The 16,368-nt window shown below is 47.2% G+C and overlaps 1 non-coding gene across 1 annotated transcript; it reads right to left on the bottom strand.

Annotated features, from left to right (window-relative positions):
• Positions 1 to 2,332: 2,332 nt before the first annotated feature.
• LOC131232006 (small nucleolar RNA R71) lies at positions 2,333 to 2,439 on the bottom strand. Its single transcript, XR_009164615.1, has one exon. It is a non-coding gene; the product is annotated as a small nucleolar RNA R71 (small nucleolar RNA).
• Positions 2,440 to 16,368: the final 13,929 nt, after the last annotated feature.

Here is a 16,368-nt window from a genome sequence, read left to right as displayed (position 1 = left end):
TCCTCCTAGGTGGTCGGATCGACCGGACTGGTTTCACTTTCATCGTGCATTTGATCCAAACACAAGTCCCCTTTGCGCTTCTTTTGCTGCGCACGCTGCTGCAGCGCCTGGCTGCGTAAAGAGGAGTGCGTAACTCCCTCTCCTGGGGGGCTGGATGACTATAAGGAGGAGGCAGCCGTGAGAGAAGGGGGGAGGACGGAAGAAAAGAAGAAAAAGCTGGAACGTAAGAGAGAGAGAGGGAGTTCTAATTGTCAGGTTTCCTTTTTGTTTGATTTATTTTTATTAGCCTAATTATGTTTATGTTAGGCTAAACCCCTTAGTTAGGGCTAAGGGGTGAAGCTTGTAGCGTGATGGGAAGAATTTTATGCCTTTAATTCTTGTTTAAACTGAATGGATTTGGTATTGGGTTGATTGTAAGGGAATGTTTTCAGTTTTTAATGGTCTGTTGTGACTAAAATTACAATAGGTCTGCGATGGCTTTAAGCATGTTTCTTCAATTTCTTTATGTTTATGACGTCAGGAAACCCTTTTGTTCACCATAGTCTCATGGGCATGGTCGGATGACGGTACCCTTCCTAACCCTCATAACATGTTGATTGGTTGGTAATTAGTTTAATTCTGTTGTCTACTTTGTCTCCTGAGCATGGTTTGGTGATGAAATCCATTCTAATTCCTATACCTTTTATCTCTTGAAACTTATATCAGGTAAGTTCAGTTAATTTCCATGATTCTTGAAGCAGGCATAAGATCTCCCTGATCTCTACAAGTAGATCCTCTGAATCCCTAGTTTCTTACCTCTGAATTACTTAAGTTTTAGATTAGTGTTTCACTCTTATTACTCAAATTACAACTCGAATTAGATTTCATCTCATTCTAGTTTTAGTTCTAGTTAGTTTCAGATAACGCAGATATCAGTCCCTTAGGATTCGACCTCGGTCTCACCGAGTTTATTACTACATCACAACCCTATACTTGGTGGCGCCGTTGCCGGGGACTGACAATTGCTATTTTCTGAAATTAATTAGGTTTATAATTAATTTAAGATTAGAATTTGACTAACTTTAGTTATAGACTTTTATTTGATTTCTAAAACTAACTTGTTTTCCTGTTTTATAGGATCCTGACATACGTTTCTAAATTGGTAATTCCTTCCTAATCTCTCTACTTTTTCTACTTTTTAAAATTAGGGTTTAAATTTTAAAAATTTTTAATCCTAGTATTTTTCTATTTTTAGGAAGTAGTTTATTTTTAGAAACTTCCCTCTTTTATTTTTAGAAACTAGGTTAGTTATTTCCCTTTTTAGAAAAATTTTCTAATTTTAGATACTAATTCATCTTTCTTCTATTTTAGAAACTTTCTAATTTTAACTCTTTTAGAATCTAACTTTGTTTCCTAATTTACTTTTAGAAATTTTCTACTAGTGGAATTTTTGTTTAGAAACTAACTTTCCTATTGTGTAGGCCTTTAAGATAGAAATTTCTAATTCGGTAAGTTCTTTCTCTCTACTTTCTATTTTTCATATCTCTTTTTAATTTACTTTTTAGTTTAAGACTTTCTTCTTTTAGAAACTAGTTTACTTCTATCTTCCTTTTTAAGGATTTTTTAATTCTAAACATTCTCTTTAAAACTGACTTGTTTGTTTTCTTTTGCAGGTCCTTAACTTAGGGGCTCCAATTTGGTAATTTCTTTCCAACTCTCTCTCTCCTTCCTTCTAGATTTTCTTTTCCTTTCTTAGAATTAGGTTTCAAATTTGATTAAGGGCTATGAGTGTTTCATGCCCAAGTGGGCCCGTGACAACACTCGACATCTCTTGACTGAAGGAGGATTGGTTGAGGGGTTGACTATCCATCGCAGGACTAGACACCACTCAAAATCCCCTGAGTTAATTGAAGTTATGGCTGAAGACCAACCTCCTCTACTTCCACCCAGGGTGGAGGATACCCAAGATGAGAATGAGGTGCATCAGGCACCCCCGCCTCGTACTTTACGAGATTATCTACAACCGGCGGGAGTGAGTATGCCCTCATGCATGATTTTTCCTGAAAACACAGGACAAATGGACATCAAGGCAGGAGTTATCCAACTCCTTCCCAAATTCCATGGACTTGAATCAGAAAGTTCATATTTACATTTGAAAGAGTTCGATGAGATTATAGCTACATTATATTTTCCTAATGTATCTGAGGATACAATTAGGCTGAAACTCTTTCCTTTTTCCTTAAAAGAGAAAGCTAAGACGTGGTTACATTCACTGCGTCCTAGATCCATTGGCACATGGAACGACATGCAGAGGGAATTCATAAAAAAATTCTTCCCACATCATAAAACGATTACCCTTAGAAAAGCGATCATGAACTTTACCCAAAAGGAAGATGAAACATTCTTTCAATGTTGAGAAAGGTTCAAAGATTTGGTCAGTTCATGCCCACAACACGGATTTGAAACGTGGCGCATTACAAATTTTTTCTATGATGGACTGACATCTTCCATGCGCCAAATGGTCGAGACAATGTGTAATGGAGAGTTCATTAATAAAGATGTTGACGAGGTATGGGATTACCTCGATAGTCTTGCTGAAAAAACACAATCATGGGACTATTACCCAAAGTCGAACACCACGTCTAGGCCGACTCAATTAAAGGAGAAAGGTGGATTATATCTCTTGAAAGAAGAGGATGATCTCAAGTGTAAAGTGACTACGCTCATAAGGAAAGTTGAGGCCATGGAAGGAAAGAAGGATAAGGTTAATGAAATTGTTTGCGGCATCTGTGATTGCAACATTCATACAACTGAAAATTGTCCTACAATACCCACCTTTCGAGGAGTGTTGAATGAACAAGCCAATGCCGTAAACAACTATCAAAGACCTTTTACTGGACCTAACTCCAATACGTACAATCCTGGTTGGAAAAATCATCCAAACTTTAGTTGGAGGAATGGACAAACGGCTACCCCTCAAGGTTTCTTCAATCAAAATCCAAACCAAGTGAAACCTCAAGAGGAACCGGTTCAAAATTCCATACAAGAGCTGGCTCAGGCAATGCGGGGAATTACAGATTTTATGCAAAAGATAGATTCTCGTATGACGGTTATAGAAAAGGGGATGCTTCCTGCACAACCTCTCCCCAATCCTAAACCGCAGTACGAGATTAATGATTTCAGCTTTTCAAATTAGATGGGGCATATTAAATCCATCACCACTCTTAGGAGTGGAAAGATCATTGATAAAACTCTTCCGGTTAGGCCCGAAAAGCCTCAAGAACCAGAAGACGACAAAAATGATGGATCTAGTGATGCCGCACAAAAATTAGAACCGGAACTTCTAGAGAAGCCAGTTGCTCCGTTCCCCCAACGGTTGGTTTCACCAAAACCGCTCTCTAACTCTCAGGATATCCTAGAGGTGTTGAAACAAGTGAAAGTCAACATTCCTCTACTTGATGTCGTGAAACAGATACCTTCATATGCCAAATTCCTGAAAGACTTATGCACGACCAAACGACGGCAGAGTATTCAAAAGAAGATCTTCTTGACCGAGAAAGTGAGTGTCATCCTAAAGCAAGACGTGCCACAGAAATTCAAGGATCCCGGTAGCCCAACCATATCATGTGTAATCGGGGACCATCGAATTGATCATGCACTTCTTGACTTAGGAGCGAGCGTCAATCTGATTCCCTACGCGGTATACAAACAGTTAGGTTTGGGTGAATTAAAACCCACCCTAACCACACTACAACTTGCTGATCGCTCTGTTCATGTACCAAGAGGGATAATTGAGGATGTGTTGGTCCAAGTTGATAGATTTTACTACCCTGTAGATTTTATCATCCTGGACACCGAACCCATCAATAACATAAGCACTCAGATCCCCGTCATTCTTGGTCGCCCATTCCTTGCCACTTCAAATGCAATTATCAATTGCAGGAATGGTGTCATGACTATGTCTTTTGGGAATATGACATTGGAGTCAAACATCTTTTTCAATAACGGCAGAAACTTAGAGGAGGATGACGATTTCCACGACATTAACATGATTGAGTCTTTAGTGAAAAATACGACACCTCTGACCTTATCCTCTAATTCTCTAGAGACGTGCCTGGCCCACTCCCATGATTTTGATGATGACATGATTAGGGAGACGTGTGCCTTGCTCGATACTGCACCGGTACTTGAAGTTAACCGGTGGAGGCCACAATTTGAAGAGTTGCCCCAAATTGATGTAGTGCCTCTACCGTCTAACCTCAAGCCGCCGAAGCTTGACCTAAAACCTTTTCCCTCTGATTTGAAATATGCCTATTTAGGTCAAGATGAGATGTACCCGGTGGTGATCTCTGCCCACCTGGAGAAAGAATAGGAGAGTATGCTCATATTTACTTTCATTGAGCATAAAGGAGCCCTGGGATGGATGATAGCGGACCTCAAGGGAATCGATCCCTCAATTTGTACTCACCGCTTATATCTTGAGGATAATGCAAAAACCGCTTGGCAACCATAACGTGCGCTAAATCCAAACATGAAGGAACTGGTTAAGGCCAAGGTTCTTAAACTACTGGACGTGGGTATCATATACCCTATATCTGATAGTCAATGGGTGAGCCCGACTCACAAAATTCTCGATCGCCGAATCCGGCGCCGACAGCCTCCGTAGAACCCCATTTTCGGATCCCGGCACCCATTCACCAGGTTCCGATCCTGGGATACTACAAGGAGGATTTCAAGTCATCAGTCTGATTCATAATGAGCATAACAAAAGCATAACCCACAAACAATAACCACAAGAACACCACCACAAAATCCACTATGATCAAAAACTTTTTAGTACAATGCGACTGAAAGGGGAAAATACAATGTAGTGCAAAAGATAGAAACTCCAAAGCTCGTCTGCACTCTCCACCTCTGGCCAGACTATGGCTGCGACTGCGTCCTGGCGTCACCTGCACGCATCAATCGTGCATAAGCTTATGGAAAGCTTAGAGGGTGGTGTAAGTGTGTGCGCAATATAAATGTGCTCAAAATGCAAGGTCAGAGTGATGCGGAATCATGGTGATGAGCACATGAATGCAATCAGCCGTACCAAGGATATGCGGTGCAAGATATGAATGCTATCGGTCATAACACAGCCATGCGATGCGAGATGCAACTCAAGCATGTCAATCCTCATCATGTATCAGTACAGTTCTCATTCTGGATAATCACCGGGGTTCAATACACTCCAAATGGCACTGTCGCTCTCCTAGCCGCACAGTCCAAGTGAGCGTAAGAAACCTCACTATCCGCCTGACCAATAGTCTGCCAATACCTATCCGGCACGTCGATAGCGGACCCATTCGCGAGCTGGTCAAACTCAGCCTAGTATTGCCCCCTACCCTCGGGCGAGTAAGGCCACACCCCTTTCCAACCGACCATGACACAGTGGGAGACGCGGCCTCCTGGTATTCGGCCCTCGTGCGCTCGTATATCCACTCGGTCTCGACGTTGGAGTCATCCTCTGGTACCATCGGGTTTAGGGATTTTCACCCAGGGACATCTATGACGCCCGTATACTAGAACCAAACATTTCCGGTATCCAATCCAACCACCCACAATGTGTCCGTGGAGGCTATGGCCCTGGTGTCACTAGGGCATATAGTAACTACAATCACACAATGCAAGTGCATGAGTCACACTACCAGTCATACAATAGTCCTGCGTAACCCATGCGCTCATACTGGGCAACTCCGCCTATCAGGGAGCTCGTAACAGTCTGCTCGAAGGCATATGCTATGATCAATCACTCCTCATACCAGTCATACATATGATGCGTATGATGATAAATCATGGATCTATACTAAACATGCATATAGGGATGGGCTCTGCGTATCACAGAAATGGGCCTAGACGGCCTGCAGAGTATAAGTATGGACCTATCAGTGGCCTTAAGGAGTGTGACAATGCGGACATTTAACCAACATTGTCCTTACAATGTGGACGTCAAACCAACATTGTTCCCAAGGCTTAGCCCGCCATAAAGCACCATTACACAAACCATAGGAAATCACACATTGCAATGGACTAATATACATCTCATTGGGCCTCGACCCATAGTGCTCAGATACATCAAATGGGCCATCTCATATGGGCCTTATATAAGTCAAGTGGGCCGCATTAGTGGGCCTTATGTACATTGCAATGGGCCATAACCCATGGGCCTTTAAATACGTTAAATGGGTCGAATCACATGGGCCTTATGTATATACCAAGGTGGGCCTCAATAATGGCCACAAATACACATCCAGGTGGGCCTCAACAACGGCCATATGGTTGAACAACTTGGATGCAACACATGCATCATGGTGGGGCCCATATAGGCCCACCATCATATATATATATATATTATATAATATTAATATATGTAAATATATACAATATTATATATAATAATAATATAATATTATATATATATACACATATATATGTATATATATATATATATATATATATATATATATATAGATATGTATGTATGTGTATCCACACACACTCACACAAGTGCACACACACCCACATGCATACACACGTGCACACACACCCACATGCATACACACGTGCACACACGTGCACATTCACGTGCAGCAGGGAGGGGTCCCACCGTCCAGGACGGTGCGGACGAACACATACATCAAGTAGGCCCCACCGTCCGTTTGGACGGTGGGCATGCAACACATGCATCACTGTGGGTCCCATGCGAGGCCCACCATAGCATTTATCTTCCATCCGATCCGTTCATAAGGTCACACGGGCCAGGGAGGAGGGGAACAACAATTTTTAGCTTGATCTGGAACTTCTGTGGACCCAGAAAGGGTTTCAATGGTAAAGTTCAATTCACACTGTTTCTTGTGATGTGGGCCGCCCGAGCGTTGGATTGGCCTGATTTTTAGAGGGGGTCCACATCAGATAGTGGCCCACCAAATGGGCGGTGTGGATACAAAATATACATCATGGTGGGGCCCACGGATGGAGCCGTGGGTCCCTGCCTCTTGGCCGCCCGCCCGCCAGCCGCAGGCGCTGCCTGCACATCCTGAGGCGCTGCCCTTATATTTTTTTTATTTTTTTATTTTTTTGTTTTGGGGCCCACCGAGATGTGATTCACAATCCAGCCCACCCATTATGTGTATCCCACTGTTCTACCCGTCCAAAACTAGTTTCACCTGCATCCAAACTTCAGGTGAGTCCCACCGAGTACTTTTTATGATCTGGCATGTCTTTACATAGTTTTAGATGGTATGGCCCACCTAATGATCAGATCGCCTTAAAATTTTGGCTCAACGCCTAAAGAAGACTGGAGAATAGATTGGACGGTGTGGATCACATACATACATCAAGGTGGGGCCTGCATGAGCAGTCCACCAAAAAGTAACTTTTTCTTCCTTTGCCCCTTTTTTTTTTGTTCAGCCAACGTCCAGCGTCTCTGGACGTTGGACGATTTGGATAAACACTACCTCATGGTGGGTCCCACACGTGAGTGGCCCATGTTCATCAAGGTAGGTCCCACATGATCATGGCCTACCATATATATAAATATTAATAAAATATTATAATATATCATTTACTCTAAATAGGGGGGGGATCTTTCCTAAAATGAGGTGGGCCACCCTATTTGATGGATGGAGTAGATTTAATATATTGGTGGGGCCCACTTCATTCTAAGGAAGAGAGAAAGAGAGGGAAAGAGAGAGAAATAGAGAGAGATACACGGTGAGATAGAGGAGGGACCCCGCCACTATGGGCCCTCCATTTCATACATGCATACATCAAACGGGTCCCACCACATGTGGCCCACAAAAATAGGAGAAATGACGGTGGATCACCCACCTTATCTTCCTTCTCCTTGCTCCTTGGACTCCTTAGCTCCTTACCTTCACTTTTAACGGAAGTTGATGAAAGGTGAATGGTTGAGATTGGAGATGAGAGGGTGGGCCACACTTGAAGTTGATGGAGAGTGTGTTGGAGGTGTGAAACTTCTCATGGGATTTGGAAAAATTGCTAGAGACTGAGAGGGAGAGATAGAAATAATGGATGGAGGGATGGGTGGAGTGATGGTTGTAAGAAAGGAGTGATGAGGGGTATGGTTTAGTTTGAAATTGGTGGAGAAGAGAGATGGTTGTGGTTGAAAATGAGAAAAAGAGGAATGGTGAGGTGGAAAGATGGTGGACTTTTGGAAAAAGAGGGAATGGGTGAAGTACTTTGAGGTATGGTTGCATTTATGGTTAATTAGTGGGACTAATTGTGTAGAGATTCCCTCGAAATCCGCAACGCGCGGTGTTTCTTCGGAATAAACGCTGATCGGCATCTTCTTACCTGGGTATCGGTTCGGTGCGCAAGTCACGGCGTTGGAACCGCGGCGACGGTGCGATCGCCAAGACATAAGTTTCAGATCGAGCCGACGTCGGTGCGCGGGACCTGGCTTAGGATCGTGCGCAAACACCGAATACGGTGCGAAGGTTGCCGGAATTTGACCGGAAGGACCGCGGAAGCTAACGGAACAGTACGGATTAGGACACGGGTCTTACAGCTCTCCCCACCAAATAAAAATTTCGTCCTCGAAATTTACACAATCAAAGCGAGGAATCATAACTCATAATAAAGAGGAAACAAGGCATTGTCGAATAAATATTAGAGACAATATTAACATACAATATACAATCAATCATAAAAAAGATGAGGATAGCGCTCTCGAATCTCAGCCTCGCGCTCCCAAGATGCCTCATCAATAGAATGGTGACCCCACTGAACCTTCACCAAGGGGATGACCTTGGTCCGGAGGACCTGCTCCTTCCGATCAAGGATACGTACTGGCTGCTCGATGTAAGAAGCGTCCTCACGAACCTCCAACGGCTGCCAATCAATAACAGGAACTATGTCTGACCCACACTTCCTCAGCATAGAGACGTGGAAAACGTTGTGGACGCCAGACAACTGAGATGGTAAGGCAAGCCGATAGGCCACAGCGCCAATGCGCTCAGTGATCTCGAAAGGTCCTATGAATCTCGGGGCAAGCTTGCCCTTCGCTCCAAATCGAACTATGCCCTTCATGGGCGAGACCTTGAGATACACATGGTCCCCTACATCAAACTCCAAGGGACGACGCCGGCGATCAGCAACACTCTTCTGCCGGCTCTGAGCTGTGCGCATCCTCTGCCTGATGGTATCAATAACCTCTGATGTCTCCTGCACAAGCTCGGGACCTAGGAGACGCCGCTCTCCAACCTCGGTCCAACAACTCGGAGATCTGCACGGTCTGCCATATAATGCCTCAAAAGGAGCCATGCCAATGGTCGCCTGATAGCTGTTGTTGTATGCGAACTCAGCCAATCGCAGATGCTCATCCCAGCTACCACCGAAGTCAATCACGCAGGCCCGAAGCATATCCTCAAGGATCTGGTTGACCCTTTCGGTCTGGCCATCGGTCTGCGGATGATACGCGGTACTGAGCTGCAAATCAGTGCCCATAGCTCTCTGAAAACTCCTCCAAAACTGAGACGTAAACCTCGGGTCTCGGTCAGAAACGATCGAGACTGGAACGCCGTGCAGTCTCACAATCTCCTCAATGAATAGCTTCGCAAGCCGGTCCAAGGGCCAAGTCGCACGAATCGCAAGAAAATGTGCCGACTTCGTCAGACGGTCCACGACAACCCAGATAGCGTCATGACCGCGCTGAGTCCTCGGCAAACCCATAATAAAATCTGTGGATACGTGCTCCCACTTCCACATCGGGACGCTCAATGGCTGCAATAGACCAGGGGGTCTCTGATGATCGGCCTTGACACGCTGGCATGTGTCACACTCGGCCACAAAACTGGCAATCTGGCGCTTCATCCCTGCCCAATAATACTGCCTCCTCATATCACGGTACATCTTCGTCGAGCCAGGATGGATGGAAAACCGCGATCGATGTGCCTCGATCATAAGATCTCTGCGCAACTCAGGAATATCCGGGACACACAATCGGCCTCTAAAGCGAAGTCCACCATCAGCACCAATCTGCCAATCTGTCTGACTCTCAGATGCCGCCTCTGCTCGGTAATCCTGTAACGACTCATCTGTCTGCTGAGCCTCGATCACCCTTGCGACAAGAGAGGGTTGAATCGACAGGCTCGATAACTGAACGATAGAAGACTGCAGACCAAAATCAAAGTCGTACTCTGCTATATCCTCGAGCATCTTCCACTCCTGAATCATCATATGTGCCACCAGGCCTCGTGGCTGACGGCTAAGGGCATCCGCCACCACATTCGCCTTGCCTGGGTGGTACTGGAGGTCAAAATCATAATCCTTCAGAAGCTCCATCCAGCGTCTCTGTCTCATGTTCAGCTCAGACTGAGAAAATAGGTACTTCAAGCTCTTGTGGTCAGAGAAGAGCTCGAACCTAACCCCATAGAGATAGTGTCTCCACACCTTCAGTGCGAAGACGACTGCTGCCAGCTCCAAATCGTGCGTGGGGTAGTTCAGCTCATGAACCTTGAGCTGACGAGACGCAAATGCTACAGGTCTACCATGCTGCATCAGGACAGCACCCAATCCAATACGCGAAGCATCGGTAAATACCACGAATCCATCACTCCCAGAGGGAAGAGTGAGGACAGGAGCGGACGTCAGACGGTCCTTCAGCTCCATAAATGCTCGCTCACAGGCATCACTCCAAATAAACTCTGCACCCTTCCGAGTCAACTTGGTCAACGGGGCTGCAATACGGGAGAAGCCCTCAATGAAACGCCGATAATATCCCGCTAAACCAAGGAAACTGCGGATCTCGGACGCAGTCGTGGGCTGACCCCACTGACGCACTGCCTCAACCTTCGAGGGGTCCACTGCGACACCCTCCCTCGTCACCACGTGACCGAGGAATCTCACCTCCTCCTGCCAGAACTCACACTTCTCCAGCTTCGCATACAGCTGGTGGGCACGGAGGGTCTCGAGCAATCTCCAGATGCCGCATATGGTCCTCACGGGTCCTCGAATATATCGAGAATGTCGTCGATGAAGACCACAACAAACCGGTCGAGATATGGACGAAAGACCTCGTTCATCAATCGCATGAAGACCGCGGGTGCATTGGTCAGTCAAAGGACATGACATGAAACTCAAAATGACCATAATGCGTCCTAAAAGGCTGTCTTTGGGATGTCCTCCTCTCGGACATGAATCTGATGATAACGGAACGCAAGTCAATCTTCGAAAAGAACTGTGCACCTGTGGTGATCAAATAAATCGTCTATCCTTGGGAGCGGGTACTTGTTCTTAATCGTGACCCGGTTGAGCTCGCGGTAATCTACGCAGAGCCTCAACGAGCCATCCTTCTTCCTGACGAAGAGTACCGGCGCTCCCCAAGGTGAACTGCTCGGACGAATAAATCCCAACTCACGCAACTCGTCCAACTGACGCTGCAGCTCACGCAACTCCATCGGTGCCATACGGTACGGGGCCTTCGAGATAGGCGCGGTACCAGGCACAAGGTCGATCTGGAACTCGATATGACGGCGAGGAGGCAATCCTGGAATCTCCTGGAACACGTCGGGGAAGTCGCAGACCACCGGCAACCGATCAATACACAAAGCAATAGGCTCCTCGACTGCGCAGGACATCAAACAAGATAACGGCTCTCCTCTGGGCTCAGCGATGAACTGGAACTGCGGCAAGCCTGGTATGCAGAATGTGACTGTCCTCGCAGAACAGTCCAAGATAGCGTGGTACTCGGCAAGCCAATCCATGCCCAAGATAACGTCGAAATCTGTCATCGGCAGCACAAACAAGTCAGCAGGCAAAAAGATATCACCGACAAGAACCGGGCAAGATGGACAGAAACGGCCCAATACTGTGGTCCTCCCCAAGGGCGTCGATACGATCAATCCCTCACTAGTAGACTCTGTCGGCAATCCAGTCGATCGGCAGAAACCCTCGGACATGAATGAGTGAGAAGCGCCAGAATCAAATAATACTCGAGCGATGCATGAAGAGACGGGAAGTATACCCTCGACGACTCCTCCGGATGATTGCGGGTCCTGCTGAGCATAGAATCTAACCGGGAGGTGCCTGTCCCCTCTAAGGTCCCCCGGTGCTGCCGCCTCTGCGACGACCTATACTGCGCCTCTGCTGCTGGGGTCTCGGCCGAGGTGGGTGGTCGCCGCCGGTGGGGTCGCCGCCGTCTTTGGAGAATGCCGCAGGTCGCCGCCTGCCGAGGTCGCCGTGGTGCTCTCGGCGGATGTGGGTGAGGCTGCTGTGATCCTTCGACTGCTGAAGATGAGGGCGAGGGCACTCAGACAGGGTGCCCTGTCCCACCACATCCAAAACAAGTCCCCGCAAAATGGGTGGCGCCGGACGTGCTGGGCCGCTGGTGCTCTAGCAGGTGGGTGGCTCCTATACCTCTGTGGTCGTCGCTGCTGCTGGGAGCTACTGGAGGGGGTCTGCCTCTTCTGACCCCTCCTCTGATCTCTATCGGCCTGCGCGCCAGCCCACTCTGTCTCGTAGATCTGAGCCCTCCGCACTACAGCCTGAAAGGTCGGAAGCTCGTGCCCAATCACACGGCCTCGAAGACCGTAACGTAAGCCGCTCTCGAAACGGCGGGCCTTCCGCCCCTCATCATCAACCATATATGGCGCAAACCTCGATAGCGCCACGAAACGAGCCGCGTACTGTGCCACGGTCATATCCCCCTGTACCAGAGTCTCGAACTCCAGTGCCCTCTGGCGTCGAATGTGGTCAGGGAAGTACTGCTCCTCGAATCGATCTATAAAATCATCCCACGTCCAGACGTAGTCAGGCCCTGCGACGCGGGTAACCGAGGTCCACCAGTGCTCGGCCTCGCCCTGAAAAAGAAACACTGCCAACCGAACTCGCTGCTCGGTCGTACATGACATGGTATCAAAAATCTTCTCCACATCGGAGCGCCACCTCTCAGCTGCTGTCGGATCTGGCTCGCCCTGGAAACGCGGAGGGTCAAACTGTCGGAACTCTCGAAGTAGGGCACTCGCGCGCTCCTGCTCTGCCTGGGCCGGTGAAACAACCGAGTGTCTGCTCTGCCCCTGGAGTGCGGCCGTCACAGCCTGCAGCATCTGCTGCAACTGAGAAGCACTCACGGATACGGTCGGATCTGCACTGGTATCTGGTGGAGGTGCAGCATCCTCAGGATGGGCGGTATGAACCTCTGGTAGAGGAGCGACATCCTCAGGCTGGGCAGTAGGAATCTCTGGTGGCGGAGCAGGGGTCGTAGGTGGTAGTGCGGGAGCCGCAGGTGGTGGAGCTGAAGTATCCGATGATGGTGCGGGAGTCGATCGGGTCACTCTCCTGCGCGCCATGTCCTACAGGAAAGAGCGAAGGTGCCTATCAACTTAAAGGCTCGCGAAGGCACGCACGTTAAGGGTCGGCAATAAAAGATCGCTAGGCTATCCGAACTTAGGTCTTAAATCATTCATAGCAGACATGTAATGTTGTTCGTGGTTATTCCCGAGTTATGCTCTGATACCAACTTCTGTCACGCCCCGAACTCGGAAACCGGGCTCACAAAATTCCCGATCGCCGAATCCGGCGCCGACAGCCTCCGTAGAACCCCATTTTCGGATCCCGGCACCCATTCACCAGGTTCCGATCCTGGGATACTACAAGGAGGATTTCAAGTCATCAGTCTGATTCATAATGAGCATAACAAAAGCATAACCCACAAACAATAACCACAAGAACACCACCACAAAATCCACTATGATCAAAAACTTTTGAGTACAATGCGGCAGAAAGGGGAAATACAATGCAACAAAAGAAACAAAACTCCAGAAGCTCGGCTGCACGCTCAAACTATGGCCAGGTTGCGACTGCGTCCTGGCGTCACCTGCACGCATCAATCGTGCATAAGCTTATAGAAAGCTTAGAGGGTGGTGTAAGTGCGTGCGCAATATAAACGTGCTCAAAATACAAGGTCAGAGTGATGCGGAATCATGGTGATGAGCACATGAATACAATCAGCCGTACCAAGGCTATGCGGTGCAAGATATGAATGCTATCGGTCATAACACAGCCATGCGATGCGAGATGCAACTCAAGCATGTCAATCCTCATCATGTATCAGTACAGTTCTCATTCTGGATAATCACCGGGGTTCAATACACTCCAAATGGCACTGTCGCTCTCCTAGCCGCACAGTCCAAGTGAGCGTAAGAAACCTCACTATCCGCCTGGCCAATAGTCTGCCAATACCTATCCGGCACGTCGATAGCGAACCCATTCGCGAGCTGGTCAAACTCAGCCTAGTATTGCCCCCTACCCTCGGGCGAGTAAGGCCACACTCCTTTCCAACCGACCACGACACAGTGGGAGACGCGGCCTCCTGGTATTCGGCCCTCGTGCGCTCGTATATCCACTCGGTCTCGACGTTGGAGTCATCCTCTGGTACCATCGGGTTTAGGGATTTTCACCCAGGGACGTCTATGGCGCCCGTATGCTAGAACCAAATATTTTCGGTTTCCAATCCAGCCACCCACAATGTGTCCGTGGAGGCTATGGCCCTGGTGTCACTAGGGCATATAGTAACTACAATCACACAATGCAAGTGCATGAGTCACACTACCAGTCATACAATAGTCCTGCGTAACCCATGCGCTCATACTGGGCAACTCCGCCTATCAGGGAGCTCGTAACAGTCTGCTCGAAGGCATATGCTATGATCAATCACTCCTCATACCAGTCATACATATGATGCGTATGATGATAAATCATGGATCTATACTAAACATGCATATAGGGATGGGCTCTGCGTATCACAGAAATGGGCCTAGACGGCCTGCAGAGTATAAGTATGGACCTATCAGTGGCCTTAAGGAGTGTGACAATGCGGACATTTAACCAACATTGTCCTTACAATGTGGACGTCAAACCAACATTGTTCCCAAGGCTTAGCCCGCCATAAAGCACCATTACACAAACCATAGGAAATCACACATTGCAATGGACTAATATACATCTCATTGGGCCTCGACCCATAGTTCTCAGATACATCAAATGGGCCATCTCATATGGGCCTTATATAAGTCAAGTGGGCCGCATTAGTGGGCCTTATGTACATTGCAATGGGCCATAACCCATGGGCCTTTAAATACGTTAAATGGGTCGAATCACATGGGCCTTATGTTTATACCAAGGTGGGCCTCAATAATGGCCACAAATACACATCCAGGTGGGCCTCAACAACGGCCATATGGTTGAACAACTTGGATGCAACACATGCATCATGGTGGGGCCCATATAGGCCCACCATCATATATATATATATATATATATATATATATATAATATTAATATATGTAAATATATACAATATTATATATAATAATAATATAATATTATATATATATACACATATATATGTATATATATATATAGATATGCATGTATATATATCCACACACACTCACACAAGTGCACACACACCCACATGCATACACACGTGCACACACACCCACATGCATACACACGTGCACACACGTGCACATTCACGTGCAGCAGGGAGGGGTCCCACCACCCAGGACGGTGCGGACAAACACATACATCAAGTAGGCCCCACCGTCCGTTTGGACGGTGGGCATGCAACACATGCATCACTGTGGGTCCCATGCGAGGCCCACCATAGCGTTTATCTTCCATCCGATCCGTTCATAAGGTCACACGGGCCAGGGTGAAGAGGAACAACAAATTTCAGCTTGATCTGGAACTTCTGTGGACCCAGAAAGGGTTTCAATGGTAAAGTTCAATTCACACTGTTTCTTGTGATGTGGGCCGCCCGAGCGTTGGATTGGCCTGATTTTTAGAGGGGGTCCACATCAGATAGTGGCCCACCAAATGGGCGGTGTGGATACAAAATATACATCATGGTGGGGCCCACGGATGGAGCCGTGGGTCCCTGCCTCTTGGCCGCCCGCCCGTGTAAAAACGCAGCAGCGTCTGCTGCTGTGTCAGTGGCAGCAGGCGCTGCCCTTGTATTTTTATTTTTATTTTTTTTTGTTTTGGGGCCCACCGAGATGTGATTCACAATCCAGCCCACCCATTATGTGTATCCCACTGTTCTACCCGTCCAAAACTAGTTTCACCTGCATCCAAACTTCAGGTGAGTCCCACCGAGTACTTTTTATGATCTGGCATGTCTTTACATAGTTTTAGATGGTATGGCCCACCTAATGATCAGATCGCCTTAAAATTTTGGCTCAACGCCTAAAGAAGACTGGAGAATAGATTGGACGGTGTGGATCACATACATACATCAAGGTGGGGCCTGCATGAGCAGTCCACCAAAAAGTAACTTTTTCTTCCTTTGCCTTTTTTTTTTGTTAGCCACGCCGTACGCCTACGTCC

This window comes from Magnolia sinica, chromosome 17 (genome assembly GCF_029962835.1).
Source record: "Magnolia sinica isolate HGM2019 chromosome 17, MsV1, whole genome shotgun sequence".
Taxonomy (NCBI): domain Eukaryota; kingdom Viridiplantae; phylum Streptophyta; class Magnoliopsida; order Magnoliales; family Magnoliaceae; genus Magnolia; species Magnolia sinica.
Note: the sequence above shows the minus strand (reverse complement) of the source record. Positions and strands in the feature narration are given on the sequence as shown.